Source organism: Glycine max, chromosome 1 (assembly GCF_000004515.6).
Source record: "Glycine max cultivar Williams 82 chromosome 1, Glycine_max_v4.0, whole genome shotgun sequence".
Classification (NCBI taxonomy): domain Eukaryota; kingdom Viridiplantae; phylum Streptophyta; class Magnoliopsida; order Fabales; family Fabaceae; genus Glycine; species Glycine max.
In genome coordinates this window covers 8,527,872-8,549,128 of record NC_016088.4, presented here as the reverse complement: position 1 = coordinate 8,549,128, position 21,257 = coordinate 8,527,872, and the positions used below count along the sequence as shown (strand labels likewise).

At 34.1% G+C, this 21,257-nt stretch overlaps 1 pseudogene; it reads right to left on the bottom strand.

Moving 5' to 3' along the window:
- Window positions 1-5,055: 5,055 nt before the first annotated feature.
- Window positions 5,056-20,021, bottom strand: LOC100785196 (uncharacterized; annotated as a pseudogene).
- Between the last annotated feature and the right edge of the window lie 1,236 nt (window positions 20,022-21,257).

Below are 21,257 nucleotides of genomic sequence, written 5' to 3'. Positions count from 1 at the left end.
TAACTAACTGTACTAAAAAATTTGCAACTAGATGTACTTGGAATGAGGTAGTGTCCAAATACACGAGTTCACCTACTTTCACATCCTTCCAAACTCTCTCTGTCCTAACCACAGATTTCTTGGAGCAATAAAAAATTCCATGGGTCATACTTATACATACACTATTCAAAACAATGCATTTGAGGAGAGCCTATGTCAATGGATAAGGAAGTTAAGCAACCTTTTATACGTCACATGCTGTTGTTTTGAAATCAATACTACTAAAATACAAGTAAAAAAAAATACTAAAATACAAGAACAATATTAACATGTACTCATTTTCTCTTCCATTCAATTTCCACCTCATGTTTTTTCTTCTTATATCTCTTCTCAATTTTCATTACATCATTTATCATATCTATTACTTTTTCCTTCTATTTTTTTCTTTTTATCTTTCTCTTCTTTTTATTTCAATTCACTTAAAGATAGGGTCAAATAGTGAGTTATAGCCCACTCATTTATAGTGTTGTGGGCTTGGTTAATTGCTAGGGACCTTACCAAGTGCAAAAGATTGGCTAAACTTCGTGTATCTGATACTATTCTTGTCTTTACGTGTTAAATGTCAATTGTCATACCTTCAAAATACAAATAAGGTGACGTATTTGAGGAGTGAAACCCTCAATATTCCCTTCATCAATTTTCCGCACTCCATCCATGAATGATTCCTTTGTGGTGGAGTAATATGATATTCATTGCCTTATTCCTTTGATATAACCTATTGATGTAAACTCTAATGTAAATAAATGTGTGTCCTTCTCCCCGCTTCCCTCACATGCAGTTGTTTCTCTTGTTTTAGGATTTGTGTAAAGACATCTATTTAAGAGTTTAATAGTTATTAATCAATTAAAAATTATAATTGATATAATTAATTTTTAAGATAGTTATTATGAAAATAAAAAAATTTATTATATATAATAATTTGTAATTAAATGATAATGTAAAATTATTTTATTTAAATCTTAAGATTAATTATGTTTTTTATACCTAAACTTTTTCTAATTTCCACTTTTAGTTCTTCAACAAATAATTTGCCAGTCTTAGTCCTTACTATTTGCATCTATAAATGTTTTTCATCCCTACTGTTTAAAATCTCCATTATATGCTGCAATATGCTGAGGTGGCAATTAATTTTTAATTATTTGAAGGCAGTTTATTTTTTGCGATCAAAATTAATTTTTAATTATTTTATGAAGAAATGTTTCTGGCGGTTTTGACAGCCAGAAAATGGTTGGTTAAAATGTGTAAACTATATTAGACCACTTTCTGGCAGCTATATATCACGGAAATTGCTTCGATTGGATCTCAAATCTTTGATAGTTGATAGGCAAAAATTGTGTGGAACCTAACATATTACCACACGAATCTAACATATCATGTTTCTTTCTCAACAACCAACCAACACAAAAACGACGACAAAAGCAAGCAAAACAACGTATAACCAAAGTAATTGAAAAAATAGCAAACGAATCTGAGATTGTGTCCTCTGAATGTGTTGGTTTGAGAGAGGGAGAAAGATAAATCGAAGAGGAAAAAGGAGGTTCGTGTTGGGTTTGGGGAATTGTTTAATGAAGGGATAGATTGACGACAATATAGGGTGCGAACGGATTCAAGTCGGGATCGAAGACGCAAAGGTTTCGAGTGACAAAGATGGAGTTCATCCGCTTTGGTGTCATCAGAGCCACCGCCATCGGCACCATAGTCGGTCTTCTGACACTTCCTCTCATTGAAAATCTCGGTCTTCTTGCGCTTCCTCAGATCTTCGAGGACACCGAATCACTCTCTTCTTTCACCTCTGTTTTCAAACTCCGAAACATTAAAACCCCCAAATGGCCAAACCCTTTACAAGAGAAAGGAGGTGAGATGGCATCGAGTTGAGCATTGACCTCGGAGGTTAGGTTGAGCATTCACCTCTCTTTAGCTTAGGTTAAAACCCACTCCATTCTTTGTGTTTTTTTTCTTCATCCCCTCACGTGAATCAATTGAATTTGTAGAGTTTGATTGGTGCAATATATGTTGCAAGGATTGATACTACTTTTTTTATCTGGGGTTCATGGGTTTCAAAGTTCGAATGAGAACCAATTTATGAAATTTTTAACATGTTTTAAAAAAATCATCTAGAATGCGTTTGGATAGAGAATTTTAACTGAGGAAAGTAATTTACCAGAGAATTTGAATTTCTGTAATTTAGAATTCATTGTTTGGATGCTTTTTATGAAGAATTTAAAATTTTAGAATTTTAAAACAGAATTTTAAACAACTAAAAATCTGGAATTTCAATTTCCTTCTAAAAGGTGAGAAATTCTCTTCTTATAGTCTTCTTCAAGAAACACCGTCTGAGCTCCTAAAATATCGATCGGGTGTGAGCATAGAGGAACACGTATAACTAGCACATCAACCATATCTTCTCTTTTTTTTCATTCATTTTTTTCATCCTCATAATTTTAATTTTTTTTATCCAAACACAAAATTTTGAAAATAAAAGAATTTCAATTGAAGTATTTGAAATTCTTAGAATTTAAAATTTCTCAAAATTTTAACTTTCTCCATCCAAACACACTCCTAAGCATTTTCTGGGAGTTTGCAGAAGTCAAAAAATGAACCGCCACAATCATTTAACAGGTATCACTCGCAGCCTTTGCCATGTCACTATTTAACAACACACTTGTGAGTGGGGACTAAAAATATAAAGGAACAAAAACATTAAAAATTAAAACTAATCTAAAAAAATTCAAAGAATAAAAAAAAAATTATTTCATCTTATAAAATAAATCAATGATGTGACAAGTTATAAATCAAATGAAAGAAAGAAAAGTACTAGGCAAAAGAACAAAGATCATAATTTGACTGAAACTTCTCATTCAATTATCTTCCTCTTTGGCTTCACAATCAAGAAAAATATACTTAGAGATCACATTTTAAACACTGTTGGGTGCATGAACTTCGTCCTAGGCCATATATAGATATCTTGTTTTTTCTTCACTGTTGACAACTTTTTGACCGTGAGATGTACATCATGTTGGTACATTTGTGGTGTCATAAAATTTACTGCGGGTTTGATAATGCTTAATTTTGTAAAAATAATTGTTTCTTTTTCAAAAAAAACTCTTAGAAAGTTGTAAAAAAAACAATTAAACCAAATGCTATTTTTGTTAGTGTAAATCAATAGATAAGTACCACCAAGCAAATAGATCAACTAATTTATGGGGAGTTATCTTAACTTAATCAATTATCTCAACTTTCAAGTTTAAATCTTGGAAATACAACTAACTTAAATATTTGAAGAGTATATTCGAAGATAGTTTATAAAAAAATGTAGGAAAATAAATAATATCATGTTAGATTTCAACTTAAAACCAATTAACACTAAATAAAATTGTCCAACTGATATATAAGCTACATCCCAAGAATTGAGACAGGCGATGTGGGACTTCCTAACAAATATCAACTTCTCCCAAGATGAGAAGATTAAGGGATGGTTATAGCCGACGAATTTAGCAGCAAATGATAGGAATGCAGCAAAAATGAAAAGGATGCCAAAAAAAAAGTACTTTGAGGATGCTATTGTGGTTAAAGATTGATTTATATGATAAATAAACTCTTCTCATCCACAAGAAACTAAGGGAAAAAGTAGTGCAGGTGTTACATAGAGATATGAAGGGCTATGAAACCTACAAATTACAAATCAGCTCTACCATGCACTTCTACATCTAGTGCTGACTGATTATAATATGATATTTAAATTGAAATCATTATACCAATGTTTTTGCCTGCCTATGAAACAAGGTAAAAGCTGGTACTCCGTACAAATATGGGACTTGAAATTTAACGGAATTCAGTTTTATCATAAAGTTCACAATCATTGCTTGAATAGTTGATTTTAAATGAAGCAGTATTTGGAACTTTGGAATTAAACAAAATACAAGTCTAATTCATTTTAGAAGTTGAAATTACAAATGTAAAGAAAATATAAACCAAACCTTCAAATATGTTTCATTCTTTACAAATTTACAATAATCATTACCTAGGCCACAGTCATAGTTCCATTCTAAATAAGAATTCAAAATAATGACATTATGATGGTGAAAAGGAAAAAAAAAAGACAGCCAGCACTAGGAATGTGGTCCTGCAGATTGCACCCCATTACTGTCCAAAAGAAAGGACAGCTATTCAACAACTATGCCAAAGGGAAAATAACACAACTACTTCTAACCCTGTATACCTAACAAACCTCTTCTACTATCATAGCTATCTAAACTAACTCCTACTATCATAACTGTCCCAACTAATTGTCCTCACTCCTAACACATAACTTTTAAGCCTTTCGACAAAAGGAGTGATGAAAAGTGACAGGAATCCAAGTCAAGCCTAAAAAGCACAATTATGAATTTTATTAGAAATGCTTGAGAATTACTGAGGCGCAAGAAAGATGTACTATTGGTTTTTAGACACATAATCTCAGTCCCAAACTTTCAAACCAAGCAATCAGAAGATGTTGAGAATAACATGATATAATTAAAAATGAAAATGTTATTTCATTTATCAGCAACATAATGAAAGAGGTCTCAATTCTTGTAGCTATGCACTTATGCTCATGGTAATAAGCTTCTGAATATTACAAAAATAATAAATTTAGAGCTTCATCTTTGAACTTCTTGCTAAATTTCTTAGACAATGCATGTTTGGATCCGCTTCAAATATGCATTTTTGAGGCTTAAATCACCACATATTATCAAAAAAAATGTGGAAGCTTTTTTAGTTCCTTCAGTTTTGTTGCACATTGGACCTGGTGAAAGCACTACCAAACACACAGTACAAACCTATATGTCCAAAGAAACATCTAATTATACTCAAATTGCATCTACAATTTTGAAAACCAGAACAAAACCTGCTACCGAGCTCACTACTAAAATTTAAAAGAACCATATTTTCTCAAACTACTTCCACATATCATATCTAGTCAGGAAAATATAGGTAGGCAAAAGGGGGAAGGGAGGCTAGACAGAAAGAAAATCCATGTTCCTGAATCAAAATAAGATTAAATCTTAACAATTATTCAAGGTACAAAGTTACCATTGTATGCAAGTTAAATGGCAGTTTTAATCTCCAATCCTTCTGTTTACGACTTAAAGGTCTGCCTTTTTTAAGGGGGTCTCTATTCTCTTTAACGTCTGCAAACTTCCACACACACATCTCCGAGTCATTTTCTATAGAATCTAACAAAAAAACTCCATCCCTTTCTGGGCAATTGGACTCTATATTTTCAGTATAACAGACTCTCATAGTCATGTCTTTGAATCGACTAATATCATCTGGCACTTTTAGTAGCCTCTCAGCGCCTGGGGATGAAACCTTCGAAGCAAAATTATGCTTTGTTAAGTACTAAATACAATTCAAAGAAACCGTCATTTACTACTGAATAAAATCCCATTGGAACAAGAGTATAGGACATAGCTGCTATGCATTACCTCCAGAGCCAAATCAACAGGTATCTCTCCTAGCGCTCCAACTTCATCTAATCTTGTCTTGTATTTCTGATTGTAGCATTCAAGCTCTTCCATGCTTGGACACCCATATCTGAAAATAAAGTTGGAAAGTTGAACACAAAATAATTTGTATTGTTTTTAAGTATCAAATAGACAAGAAGGTACCGTAAACAAAGTAAATTATGCAGCAATGGGTAATCAAGTTTGAGGCATATGCCATGATACATAAAATAATCTTCTACGGATCCTAAATATCCTTTTCCATGCCAAATACAGCATGCTCATAAAATGATACACAAACCATTGTTATCAAGTGCTATGCACTCATTGGTTAAAATCTTTAGCACTAAGAAGCAAAATTGGACCATAAGAGTAGTTTAACTTCAAAGTTAAAATGGAAGAGGAAAAGTAGCATATGGACAGTAAGTGATTGGAGCAGAAGGAAGTTAAGATCTTGACTATAGTAGTAATAGTAAGGCAGGGTTGGAGAAAGATGAATGAAGTTGGAATACAAATTTAAAAGAACGAATCTAAAAATGGTGTGATCTCAACCTCTCAAAGTGTCTCCAACAAAATAAACATAATCAATACACCAAAAAATTTGGAAATTAGAGAAGTGGGTAATACTTTTTCTTGGAAATTTAACTTTCATAAAATATATTGTATGAATTAGAAATTAGAAATTAGAAAGTTCATAATGTGAGTGTGCTTGTTGAATTTGATATCTGCCTACATCATCAATAGAATGTCAAGCTGTGTTCTGTCCTATGAAACACCTATACAAAATATTTCAACAATTTTTGCCTACCTCCCACCTCAGTTCTGATCCTATCCCTTGGTGTTTTTAGCTTTACCCCATTTAAATTAAACCCTCAATCAATGTGTTTTTTTGGTTACACTCCTACTCAAAAATAAATTATAAACACAATGCAACAGAGATGAGAATTTTGCGTTGGACATTGGACAAATGAACATACTAGATGGGGCAGCATCTTGATGCAATCCTACCCCGCAAAGGCATTGGATAGAAGACTCCAAGAAGATTGGGCCAGAGATGCAAGAGAAAGCCCCAGGGTTCTCATGAGCCTTAGGTAGATTTTGGACTCATGGACTAAGTATGAACCCACTTATCTTTGTACATATTAGATTAGGATTTCATTATTTTTGGACCTTGTATTTAGGACTCCATAATGTAGGTAGGGTACCCTAGAAATGTAAGATTTTTCAGTCCTTATATTTTAAGGCACCTAAACTAGTTTTTATATTAGGGATAGTTTTGTAATTTCACATGCAATAAGTGAATATTTGATGTGTGTGACACTTTGTGCATGATGTAACTCTATGTGGGGCTTGTAGGCCTTGGATCTTCTTCATCAATGGAGTCATTTGCTTCTTGAAGTTAAATGGCAGCGGAATGGAGAAGGAAGAAAGATGATTGGAGATGTCACTTCAAGGAGAAGATGAGTCAAGAAAAAGCTTATCACCATAGGAAGTCATGGATAAGAGCTTGAACGAAGGAGAAGATGGGTAGAGGAAAAGAAGGAGCACAGAATTTTGTACCTCAAATGATGTCTGAACTTTGAAGTATAATTCTCAAATGATCAAAGTTGAAAAAATGTACACATAACCTCTATTTATAGCCTAAGTGTCACACAAAATTGGAAGGGAAATTTGAATTTCTATTCAAATTTCACTTGAATTCGTGGAGCCAAATTTTGGAGCCAAAATTTCACTAATTATGATTAGTGGATTTTAGGTATGGTTCAGCCCACAAATCCAAGATCAAGTCCAAGATTCTCCACTAAGTGTGTTTAGGTGTCATGAGGCATGTAAAGCATGAAAGATATGCACAAAGTGTGATTATATGATGTGGCAATAGGGTGTAGCAAACAAATGCTCACCTCCCCCTCTAAAACTTAATTGAATTGGGCTTCTCCCAATTCAATTAAATTTATTTCTCAACACCCACATCAAATATTCACTTATTTCATGTGAAATTATAAAATCACCCCTAATACAAAAACTACTCTAGGTGTCCTAAAATACAAGTGCTGAAAAATCTTACATTTCTAAGGTACCCTACCTACATCATGGAGCCCTAAATACAAGGCCCAAAAATAATGAAATCCTAATATAATATCTACAAAGATAAGTAGACTCATACTTAGCCCATAGGCCCAAAATCTACCTTAAGGCTCATAAGAACCCTAAGGCTTTCTCTTGCATCTCTGGCCCAATCTTCTTGGAGTCTTCTATCAATGCCCTTGGGGGGTAGGATTTCATCATTTCCTCCCCCTTGAAAAGGATTTGACCTTAAATCCAGAGGTTCTTGAAGCTCTAGGCTTCTTCCCTCAACACCTATAAAAAAAATAAAAACATATATATTAGTGGTGTTTGGTATGTTGGAGTAAGGTAAGGTCTGAAAACTCCTTTCCCGGGCATCTTCCCATGAGGGAACATGGTTCCTCACCAACTCAATGAGTGGTACTACAAGTATAGAAAAATATGGGACAAACCTTTTGTAAAAGTTTGTTAAGTCATGGAAGCCCCAAATTTTTCTTATACTTGGTTGAGTGGGCCACTTAGGAATGACATTTATTCTCTAAGGGTCCGTGAGAATCCCTTGATCTTTATTTAAAAAATTAAGAAAAGTAATGCAATAAAACATAAGTTTATTTAATATTTTCCTTTATTGTAAAATGACTTTCCTTCTTAGCTAACCTGTTGGAGGAGACACTTACCTCCTTACACTCCTCCCTAACCATTAAAGGTTGTCCTTCTTCTTGGGGGTAGATTTCTTCGCTAGATTCTTCCCCTTTTGCTTCTTCACTTTCACTAGAGGAAGGTGAAGTAGTAGCCTCATCTTGGCTACTATAAATGTCTTGGCCCCTCATAATCATAGTTTTCTTGGTGGGGCATTGATAAGTAATATGTCATCTTCCAAGCCATTTAAAGCACTTTATAGAGCTAGTCTTCTCTTGCATACTAGCCTTAGGGAGTTGCTTTTCTATTGTCTCCCCCTTATCATCTTTGGGCTTACAAGGTGTCACCCCTAAGATGCCTAAACTTTGGTCTTTCTTTGAATAAGAGTGAGAGCCATAAGATTTTGAAGTAGACTTTCTTTTAAGTTGTTGCTCTACCCTTATTTCTCAATCTAAGTAAGCCTCTACATTGTCCTTCACATGGAAGTATGGGAGGTTAATGTTAGCCTCTTAAGGCTTTCTTTCCTTTTCTCTCCTATGGGAGTGAAGTCTGATGTGACCTATGCCTTCCTTCATAATAGTCACGAAGTTCTTCACTTAGGCTCTTACAAGAGTCATAACTACTATAGGTGACATGTTTTTCTTTTCTTAACTGTTTTAGTATTTTCCTTCTTTCTTCTTCCTTTATTTTCTCTCTTTCATCTTGACTTATTTCTTCCACTCTTTTTCTTCCTTTTTCTTTTCTCTCTTGTTTTTTCCTTCCACAACTTAAGGGATCTCAACTCATCTAATATCTTATACAAGGGGTCCTTAGGAGTAGAAACCTCACCATTAATACTAGATGAAGAATGAAAACTCATGTTGGTTCCTTAGTTGTGGTTCTTTCTTGTTTGGGGTTTAAAAACAAAAGGTAAAAGAAACTATGGTTGAAACTAACCAAAATAAACACTAAAAGAGGTGTGAAAGATAAGGTAAAAGCTAATTGGTAAAAGGGAAGCTATCTAGGCTGTTTGACAATGGAAGGTAAAGGAAATAAGCTATGAAAGTAAGCAAGAAATTAAAGTACAAGAAATGTAAACTAAGCAAATCCTAAGAGTGTTTGGATGACCACATTTAAGGTTCCCAACAAAATACTCACTATCCTAAGGGAAAATTGCCTAAAATTATTACACACAAATGGAAGTTTGGTAACCTATTGGAGGCTCCCAACACACTTCCAATGAAATGCATTTTTGTTACAAAAACTTGAAAGCAATAAAGTTAAGTAAATTTCCAGTTATAAAATTACAAAACGGTCCTCAATTTTGGTGGTTATTATTCCTTTGGTGATTCACTCAATTTGGAGTGTTTCTTAGTTCAATATCTTTTAAGGTGGTTTGCCCCTTTCTTTTTGACTCAAATTCTTCAAGGGATGGCACAAAACGGTCTTCAATTTTGGTGGTTGTTATCCCTTTCACTTTTTTTCCTGGACATTGATTTTCCTGCCAACTTGTGTAATTTTTCATATTTTTTCCTTTAATCAAAATCACTTGGTTATTTTTTTATATAATTTTGTTCCAGATGTCTAGAAAATTCAGTAAAAATTTCAGCTCAAAATTCGCAGTGGCCAATTCCCAGTAATTTTTACAAGTTCGTATGTTCAAGCTGCCAACACCAGTGATTTCAACCTAGAAATCAAGAGTAGTGTTTATGTTGCTTAAGGCTTGGATAATTACAATTTGTGTTTGCTTATGCTCAAATGTCTTGAATAAAACAATTCAAGAGAGCTTAAAACTTATTTTGATTCACGAATCCAGCCACAATTCAACACCACAACTCAATTTCTTCATAGGCATCATGTAGGAAACTTAGAAAACAAAAAAAAAAAGTTCAACAACAAGACTACTTCTAGGAATTGATTTAGAACATGTTATAAACTAAATAACATGCATGAATTAGACTCAAAATTCAAAAGATAGGCTAAGAATGACAAGAATACATGAACAAATGTATCTAGAATTCAATATAAAAAAATCAAAATTCAACCCAAACTTAGAACATAATGTGACAATTATTATGACTAAACATGACTCTAAGACAACATGGATTAAGTGATTTACACTTAGATTTTTGTGTTTTTTTCTAACTAATATTTTGGAAGAAAATTTAGATCTAAAGGTTCAGCACAAGAAGATTATGACTGAAATATGATAGAACCTAAAATCAACACAAAAACATGATTCAAGAGTAGATCTATAAAATTTGAACCATAGAAATGCAAGAACAAGTGTAGATCAAAGATTTAATCGGTTTATTTTTTTGAATCTACTATAAACAACACCAAACCACTAGACAGTGGAGGATATACATGGAGAATAAGATGAAGAACAAGGAATTAAAGTGAATTCACCGAACAAAAAGATAGAGGAAGCAAAAGAACATTACCTAGACGAATATGCTCTTGATACCACATGATGTAGCTCCATATGGAGCTTGTAGGCCTTAGATCTTCCTCATCAATGGAGTCTTTTGCTTCTTGAAGATGAATAGAAGCGAAATGGAGAAGGAAGAAAGATGATTGGAGATGCCACTTCAAGAATAAGATGAGTCAAGAAAAAACTCACCACCATAGGAAGCCATAGATAAGAGCTTGAAGGTAGGAAAAGATGAGTGGAGGGAGAGGGAGAGAATGAGCAAAAAATTTTGTGCCTCAAATAAGGTCTGAACTTTGAAGTATAATTCTCAAATGAACAAAGTTCAAAAAATGCACACACATGACCTCTATTTATAGCCTAAGTGTCACACAAAATTGGAGGGAAATTTGAATTTCTATTCAAATTTCACTTGAATTTGAAATTGAATTTGTGGAGTCAAATTTTGGAGCCAAAATTTCACTAATTATGATTGGTGAATTTTAGCTATGATTCATCCCACTAATCCAAGATCAAGTCCAAGATTCTCCACTAAGTGTGCTTAGGTGTCATGAGGCATGTAAATCATGAAAGACATGCACAAAATGTGACTATATGATGTGACAATGGGGTGTAGCGAGCAAATGCTCACCTCCCCCTCTAAAATTTAATTGGATTGTGCTTCTTCCAATTCAATTAAATTTATTTCTCAACACACACATCAAATATTCACTTATTTCATGTGAAATTACAAAACTACCCCTAATACAAAAATTACTCTAGGTGCCCTAAAATACAAGGGCTGAAAAATCCTACATTTCTAGGGTATCCTACCTACATTATGGAGCCCTAAATACAAGGCCCAAAAATAATGAAATCCTAATCTAATATGTACAAAGATAAGTGGGCTCATACTTAGCCTATGGGCCCAAAATCTACCCTAAGGCTCATGAGAACCCTAGGGCTTTCTCTTGCATCTTTGGCTCAATCTTCTTAGAGTCTTCTATCCAATGCCCTTGGGGGGTAGGATTGCATTACATCTATTGTAGAAAAGATGGTAGAATCTCGCCATGGGTGGTTGTTTGAGTGAGTGTGGAGAAGACATGTAGAACTCCCAGTCAGGAGATGAAAAGTAGTCCAATCACTAGAGGCAAAGAAAGACCGAGGAAAACTACAGGAAAACTATTAAGGAAAAATTATTGATTGTTGTTGTTGTACTCTCCTACTCAAAAAGGCTACAACTGTTATGATCCATCAATAACCTTTGCCCCTAATGTTATCTTCTTTAAAGCACTGCAGCTCTCAAAATCCCTCTCTTCAAGGACTGAATTTGAGCAAAGCTTGGTCTTTGACCTCTACATAGCCCATTTTATAAACCTATCCTAAACACTAAATATATCTAAAATACTAACTTTTCTAAACACTAAACATGTCACACTATCTCATCCTAACATGCCATAAATAGCAGGCAATTTTAACTCAAAGGAGTTGTAGAAGTACAAAATGCCAAGACACTCGTTTACTCAAGAAAGCGAGAAAGTTGAAAACAATAATAGCTCCAAATGTTTATGAATTCCCATAAGTTTATGTCACATGATATTGATTTACGCATTGCTCTCAGAAAGGAAACTTGGTCCCATAATCCATCTTATCTTAAGTTGTCTTAGACTGCCCTCCCTGTCTACAATGTTACTTGTTCTTACCTACAAAAACTCCAAAGATTATTCAGGAAGTGTTATATAGGACGAGGCAGAAACATAATAGATAAGGTCCTTGGAGAAAATTTAAATTTAGCAGATGATGGATGTGCCAAGAGGGAAGACACCTGCTGACTGCAAACAGGTTTTCAGTTTGGAAAGATAGATATATGGGAATTGCAAGGGGGTATACACAAACCAATGACTTGACTATACAGAGTCAGAGACATTTGCATTTGTAGCAAAGCTGAATAAAATTAAGGTACTCTTATCTTTAGCAACCAATTTGAATTGGCTACAACAGCTTGACATTAAGAATGCATTATTGGATGTAATCATCAGCATGACTTATATAGTTATGTTCCTACAAAAGAAAAGAGTCAACAGACTGCAGAGTGGCAGACTTGTTTACCAAAGGTTTTCTGACAACAAAACTCGGTGCTATCATTTACAACTTGGATATAACCATCCAAGTTTAATGGGAGTGTAAAAAATGTGTGACAGATTTTTAATTCAAATCCCAATTAAAGGAAAATGATTAGTAAGGATTCATTTCTTCCTTATTAATCTATTTTCTTTACGAAAGTTTTACACTAAATAGAAGGATTGTATATTAGAAATTTTCCCCCTTTTTTGTGTCTCTGCAGTATTTCAAAAAGGAACTAACAACTTTCACAGAGACAATGACATACAAGACATAAAGAACAAATTATGTTTTCTGCAGGCCCCCCATATTTCAGAGGGTAAAGGCAACCAACAGTTGCAAGAATATTGGCATTTATAGTTTGACTAGGGTCAGGCTAGTATCCCCCTAGCCATTCACTCATTCAGCTAAAGTTGCCTGTAATCTCTTGGGACCCTTCAGCAATTAGTCTTGCCCTCACTAGCCTCCTTTAGATGCTATGTTCTTCCCTTCCAAGGGGTTACATCATTTGAATAGTTACACGCCATTAGTTCTCAAGGTAACTAGTAGACTTTTACAACTCTATGATTCTAGATAGAGAAAACCAGTTAAGTCGTTGTCAAACTCATTTGTGGATAAACTCAAGTCAAGAAGTGGGTTAGCAAGTTTGAAATCAAATGTAATTTTGCCCCCTCCCCCTGAAATAAAAATAAAACATTCACAATGTTAGAGTTTCACTATGATTCAAATGATTTGAAAAAATTAACTCCTTTTTAAAATGTATTCACATAGGAACTTATGTGTTTATGAATTTATGTATGACTTGGTCATTTATGTAGTTGTCCTATTTAGTACTAATGTACTATCACACTATATTATTGTGTTTTGTTACTTTTTTTCTTTATTATTTGAAATGTTGAACTATTATTATTCTTAGAATGTGGGTTTCGACATAAACCAACCCAAAAGCTAACTCATAGAGTAAGGGTTGTGCTCCACTTATATACTCTAACTTGTCACTATCTCTAGCATATGTGGAACTTGAGTTTTTCTTGTTAAAATAGGATAAATAGAAGGAAATTTAGTGAAAACTGTATGTTAGAGTACACAGCAGATGCATGTTTATATAGGATGCTAACATTAATTGTACATAAATAGAGGATATTTTGTTTCCTCTAAATCAAAGATAATGTTCATATAAACTACAATTATTAATAGAATCAAAATGTTAATTTTGATTTTCAACATTTCCCCTCAAGCTGAAGCTTACTAAACTCTCAGCTTGTTACGAGAAAATAATTTGTTTCCAACAAAAAGATAAAAAAAATGAGCTCCACTAAAAAACAATATTTTGTAGATAGAAAATTCAAAGCAAGTTCTGACTTTCTTAAAACTAACATATGGAAGCTTCAGACAATATTTTGAAGACAACTAAGGAATCTTGATGAAGTCAGGGAATACTGCTAGAGAGATAAAATTGTTAGAGAATTGGATTACTAATGAGCCTAAGAAAAATTCATGGCAAACGAAGCAAGTTTCGACTTTCTTAAAACCAAGATTTTGAAGCTTCAAACCAATACTGGAGACCCAAAATTATTTAAACTGGAAAAGAGACCAATGCATATGGGACAAAGTCGTCAGGACTAGTTCACTTGGGACATAGCGTGACCAAAGACAAAAGCAAAATTATGAGGTTATGCTCCCACAAAAAGGGCTACTTCGACAATAGAAGCACAACCCAAGATGGTGTGCCATATGCTAAAGAAGTGTGTTGTTTTGCATATCAGAGGAGTGGCACATAGGGGGGTGTGGTAACTCCAATGAAGACACAATTTGCAGATATGGGAGATCGGCGAGAAGGGCATCAAATGGTGGAGTCATAGGCTGGAAACATCACCAGAACAGTGACGACGACGATGACGACCAAAAAAATAGTTGGAAAAATTGAAACAGATGGAAAAAGTTGCTAGAGAAGAAGAAAGGGTCGTCAGAAAAAGGACAACGAGCAGAAAGGTCCACTGCAAACTGAAAAAAATGAAAGAAGAAGGGTAGTGAGCAAAAGGATCTGGTGAGACACGATTTTTTCATAAATCCCTCAGTTAAGTTAGGCTCTAGTACCATGTTAAAATAAAAGAAATAAAGGGAAATTGAGTGAAAACCATATATCAAAGTACACAATGGATGCACGTTTATATAGGATAATTACATCAATTGTACATAAATATATGATATTTTGTTTACTCTAAATCAAAGATAATTGTCCCACCTCCCTATACATCTCTTTACGCGCAACACTTTTAGGTTTGGTGCATAGATAACATGATAGGTGGTCCATTTAATGGATCTAGGATAGACTTTGATATCATATTAGAATGTGGATTTAATCCTAACTCAACCTTAAAACTAGCTAATAAGATAAGGGTTTTCCTCTACTTATATACTCTATCTTGACACTGTCTCTAACTGATTTACGACTTCTTGGGTTTTTCCCAATAATTATGTCAAGAGTATTATGTTATGCTTATGTGACATTAATAGGTTTCTTAATATTATTTTTATAATTAGTAAATCCTTACAAATTTATGAGTTGAGTCTATGGAAGCTTATGTAGACTACTTGTCTCAAGTTTTGACAACCTTGGTTAGTCTATTTGGAACCCCCCCTCCCCTTCCAAATAAGTGTTCGAAGGCTGCCTTAATTGTGATCACCTTTAGCCCACCTTAATTGCGGTCTCTTAAAAGGATGCCTTAATTGTGGTCTCGAGGGAGTGTGTCTAGTCCCACGTTGCCTATTAACTAAAATAGACCTTATAAAGCTTGGGCAATCTTCATCTTACAAGCCGATTTTGTGGGGTTAAGTATGACTTAAGCTCAAATTTCAAAATAATATTAGAGTCTATCCTAAATTCATCGTTGGGCCACCTACATTGACATGTTCTAGGTCCATAACCCTTGGCTGAGGGGCTTGTTGAATATCCCCTTAATTTTCGTAACTCCTAGCCCCTTTACTTGCAGCCTAGAGCTATGCCTTAAATAGTTAAATAGAGTTTTTAAAGCTTAGACAATTCTCACTGTTGAGACTTTGGCAAGTGCACCAAATCGCTCTTAAGTAGTAAAACTCGGAAGTCCGAGTATCGTTTCCGCATGGATTTTATTGCACTTTATCGAATACTTCTCAATTTGTAAGTATGAGTAAAATAAAAACAGGAATAAATGCAGAAATAGGTGGCGATTACCAAATCAAATAGCTTAAAAGGAAAGACAATTAATAAAGATGCCAAGACCGGACAAACCCAATTGGTCTACGATGCATGTAAATATGATATTTATTACCAATGCACTGGTATTAGTTCTACCCACATCTATAAATTTTACTTGTCCCTGAAGCCTCACGTTGACAAGCCTATTTTAACTACCTATCTCCCAAATGCCTTTGCGAAGATTCAATAATTAAAATGCATTAAGGTTAAGTTCTAGATGTTGCTAAATGCATGGGTTGTGAGTTATCATTCTATGCCTAGCAATGCTAACCCAAGGATTCTTTTCTTAAGATGTTCTATTAGGTGTTACCCTTTTCCAAGTGTATAACCCCTAAAACTAATGCATGCATTAAATCTTAAATCCTTATTAGGAAATACCTTCTTCCGAGCGAATAAAACCCAAAAGAAATTTAAGAGCAAATGCAAGATAACAAGAAAAGAATTAGAATAGAAAAACCTGGAATAAATTCCCTTTGCATTGATAATTCTTGAAGCACACCGTACATCATTGGCTTTTTAAGCCTGTCAGGCCCTAGCTAGGGGATTAGCCACTCATGGCCATTGAGGGCTTACAACTGGGGGTGAAAGAAAGAATAGGGACAATCAAAACAAAGAATATAAAGAAAGAAGGGAGAGCTCAGGCTTGGAGTGCTGAGAACAATGCTCTGAGGCGAGATGTGTTGATTCCTTGGGACTGGCTCTCTATTTATAGTTGCTGAAGTGGGCTTTGGGCCTTCATAGTCGCGCTCAGCGCGACCTGCAAGCTTAGCCTGTGCTACTGTTGGATCACGCGCTCAGCGCATAGCTGGGCTTAGCGCGCGTAACGGATTCTGCATCTTCGAGCTTAACGCTTCGCTTAGCGCCTGCCTTCTTTACTCGCTTAGCGCGAGTATTAGGCTGGGCCTGCTTCAGAACTCTTTCTTTCTCTTCATTTTTTTTGCCCTTTTTGCTTAATGTAACCTCATTTTTCGTATCTGCAACCAGAAATTTAACTTAATTAATTTCTCAACTTTTAATTATAAATAACTGCTAAATAATTAATTCTAGGCCAAAATTTGACTAATTAACCACTATTAATTCACAATTATTTAGCAGTTATCACTCACTAAGCCAAACAGTTTTGTTGGGTTGATTCCCTAACCCCAAATTCCAAGATAAAATAATTAACAAAATGTAAGCATGTTCTTCGAATGTTGCATATTATACAAGTTGAAGCCTTATTCATGAGTTAATTTGTCCAGTCTCACATAAACATATCCACGAGGAGTTTCTTGAAAGCAAATAGTTTGATGTCCTCACTAAGCTACATAAGCACCTCCTCGGCAATAGAGAGAGCTTGTTGACCCTAAGGGACATGTTGCAAGGCAACTCCACCACCATCGCCCTCATCACCAATCTACACACAAAGGCAACACCAAATTTAGTCCACGAGTAATAATATCCATTATATAACCAAAATGAAGATCTCTACATTAAAGCAACAATAACCTTTGAGTCAAAGACACGGTACCTTGGGCTCAGCCTCATCTTCCTCTTCCCATCCATTTATGGTTGCAACTTCATTTGTTGTCTCATCTGTAAATTCAACATACTTAAATCTTTAAGATAATAGTTTCATAAAAACACACTAATAGAAAGAATGGACATAACATCGCTATGTTAACATCGGTTTTTTAAAAAATTGATGTTAACAAAAATGCGGTGGCATATTCATAAATAACACGAGTTCGTTAACGTCGATTTTTGGAAAAATCGATGTTAACATGAGTTTGTTAACATCGATTTTTGACAAACAGTCAATATCGATTTTTCCAAAACAATCGACGTTAACAAAATTATGTTAACATCGGCTTTTTGGAAAATCGACATTGTGTTAGTTAAATTAAATTTGTCTCTTCCTATTCTCGAGCTCATTCTAAATCATCTCACTCTCACGCTCTCGTTCTCACTATTACTCTCACGCACTCTCTTCGGCGATGTGGCCACACTGTTCTCGCTCTCGCTCTTGCTATCATCTCTGACTCTCGTTCTCACTCTCGCGATCTCCTTCTCGTTATCACTCTCGCTCTCACTCACAACTCTACTCATTCTTATTCTCGTTCTTGGTCACGAAAGGTTAGTCTTCTATAAATGCTTGTTTCTAGGTTTGGTTTTGATGGTGATGGTAAGCGAGAAGCTAGAACTCGTTCTTGGTTTTGATGATTTTCAGTTCTCGTTTTGATGTGCATATTGCTTCTTGTTAATGTGCATGTTACTGACATGAAAATGTTTGTTTCTGTGTATGTTGTTGAAAACATGTGTTATTTTATGGATATACAAATACTAATAATGGGACTTTGTGTTAATGGGACTTAGTTCTGGTGTGAGAATTATGTCACAGCCTTAGGCCCCCAATTTTTTCAAAATAGGAATATCATTCTTGGTTTTCAAAAATGGGTATATGCACTCTGTCTTTCAACTCCATGGCATGTACTAAACAAAACTCATATGTCTTGCTTTACTACTACTAGGTAGGCTTGCATATTTATTTTTAATAGTAACTTTAATATTATAAATGGAGTTTAGAAACAATGAATGAAGATCAACATAACTAGAAGGAAATGGCTAAGACAATGATGAAGATTAACAAAAAAAAAACAGAGTAAATGTTTAACACAGTTCATATTATGGATCAGGTTAGAAATTTCAACATTATTCTCAAATAAACATGACATGATATAATACATTTGCTTATATTAGTTTGCTTGTTAAATGTAGCTTTATGGTGAAGTTAGTATGTCCTTTGTTATAAGATGGAAGGATGAACTAGAGCATACTTGGCATCTGCTAACCGAGATCTGGTAAACCCAACTCTACTGGCTGGATGGACAGAACTTAGACATTTCTATGGACTCACTACAAATCATCAAGTGATCATGACCCATTTTGGACAGAGTGTTTCCTTCCTCACCATCCTCAAAAGCAGTTCTGAACCAAAAGCTTATCCTAAATGGCACTCCTTGTACCACCAAGTTCCTAACTTAGTCACTTTTAAAGTCCTGTTGAGTGAGTACAAAGTGACTTGCAGCAGTTTGGTGAGTGATTAAGCTCTCATTTATCTGTGAAATTTTAAAATCATATACATATATAATATAACAACGTCGGTTTTTCTAAAAATTGATGTTGGTGAGAAGAAAACAATATCAGTTTCTATAAAAACATCGATTTTTAAAAAACCGATGTTAACGTTGATATTTTTAACGTCGGTAGTTTCAACACCGGTTAATAACCGATGTTGAAAGTCCTTAATAATCGATGTAAAAATACTGATTTCTAGTAGTGACACCTAAAATAAAGAACTATAACTTCACATAACCTCTATAGAAGAATTAATAAGCACCTAGTAAAGATATTTAATCTTGTGAAAATTTGTCAAAAAAATGATCTTGTGAAACAAAACAGAAGCAAGGCAGCAACTAATCGCAACAATGACAAGTGTTACTATAGGATCTTAGTCAGTGAGTTGCTAGTAAATATCAAAGGCAAGAAATTTAAGTAGAGAGAATAGATGAGGATGCAAAAAGGCATTAAAGTAAGAAAGAAAAGAAGCTTCATTCTACAGTTTCTTCATAACTACTTAGGACATTCCTTAATAGAAGTAGAAACCATGTACGAAACAACTCCAAAAGCAAAGCCATATCCTAAGCATCTCTGAGACTAGTCAAAGTAACTATTCTAAACTCAAAACAAACATGGGCAAATTCCCTAATAGCTTGAAAACCAACTACTTCATTGAAACCAACCCATCATTAATATGCCAATAAAGATTATTTTTTACAATAAAAATACAAAGGGAAGGAGAGAAGGAACCTGGAAAATGGTGAGAGAAGGAACGGAGGAAATTAGAGGAGAAGGAAGAAAGGTAGGATTTCGATGGAAAAAAATAATCTCTATAACAATGGAAGGAGTGTGGATGAGTTGTTGTTGTTGTTGTTGTTGGAGGGCGTAGTAGAAGAACAGCACCAACCGTATTCCTCATCCTCCTAATGATACCTCTTGCCATTGTCATGTTTGATGCTTTGCTTTACACTCTCAATGTCAAATAACATTAACAAAACATACCACAAACCTACTACGAGTATGACTACTGTAGTATCAAGTTTATGCCCAAACTACAAAGGTGTGTCACGAGTTTGCTCGACTCATCGAGTAGGTTAACTACAAGCCCAAAATTTCTCACTTGCCCGGGCCATGGATCAAATGGGTCAAGCCTTGTTTTAATTTTAGTTTTCTTTAAGGACTAAAATGAATTTTGAACTTCTAATCTTGATTTAGATATTTAGTGCATATTTGGATTGAAGTTAAAAATATTATATGTGCATTTCAATGGAGACCATCGGATAAAAATAAAAGTAAGGATCCTAATCATTTGACAAAATTACTTTTACCTTAAAAGTACTTTTTCACTTGAAAACCAATGTTGTTATCAATGTCTTTCTTTTATCCATATAAATTAAAGGCTACAAGAGATTAATAATGACCCACACATCATGCTCGAACAATTGAGTTACACCCCTTTAGTTATTATTGACAAGATCTAGTACAATTAGTAGATATACTTCAAAATGAATTAGTTTCTAAGTTCTAACTAATACCTCTGGTCCTATATATAAGAAATAAAATGCAACATTTTCATGATCATAATTATAAGAAACATGAGACTATTTTATTGTTAAATTTTCTTTTTACTCCTAATTAATTGTGAAGTCTATTAATGATTATACTCGTTTTCCCATAAAAGTAGGTGCATTTAATGAGTTGTTGACAAAAGAAGATATAATCATCTACTATTCTACTATATATATATATATATATGTCAATACCTTTAGTCCTTCTAAAAAAAATTGTCTATTTTTATTGCTCAAAATTAGTCTTTATTTTGTCAATTTTTAGTCCCTTGCTTATTTTATATTTGGGAATACTTTTGAGCAGTAAAAATAAATGAGGGACTAAAAATGGACAAAAAGTTTTAGAGGAAGTAAAAATGATGATGAGAAATTAATGAAGAACTAAAAGTTACCAAATATATTTAGAGCGACCAAAAATTATAATATAAAAAAATTGAGAGACTAAAAATTTAATTAACCCAAAAATATATATAGAATAATTGTTAGCACATTGCAATATCCTGAAGAATTGATAACCATGTTAAACGAAAAATATTTTTTTGATATGTATGAAAAAAAACCAATACTAAAAAATTGATGTTTTGATGATAATCAATTGATGCATTAAATATATTTAA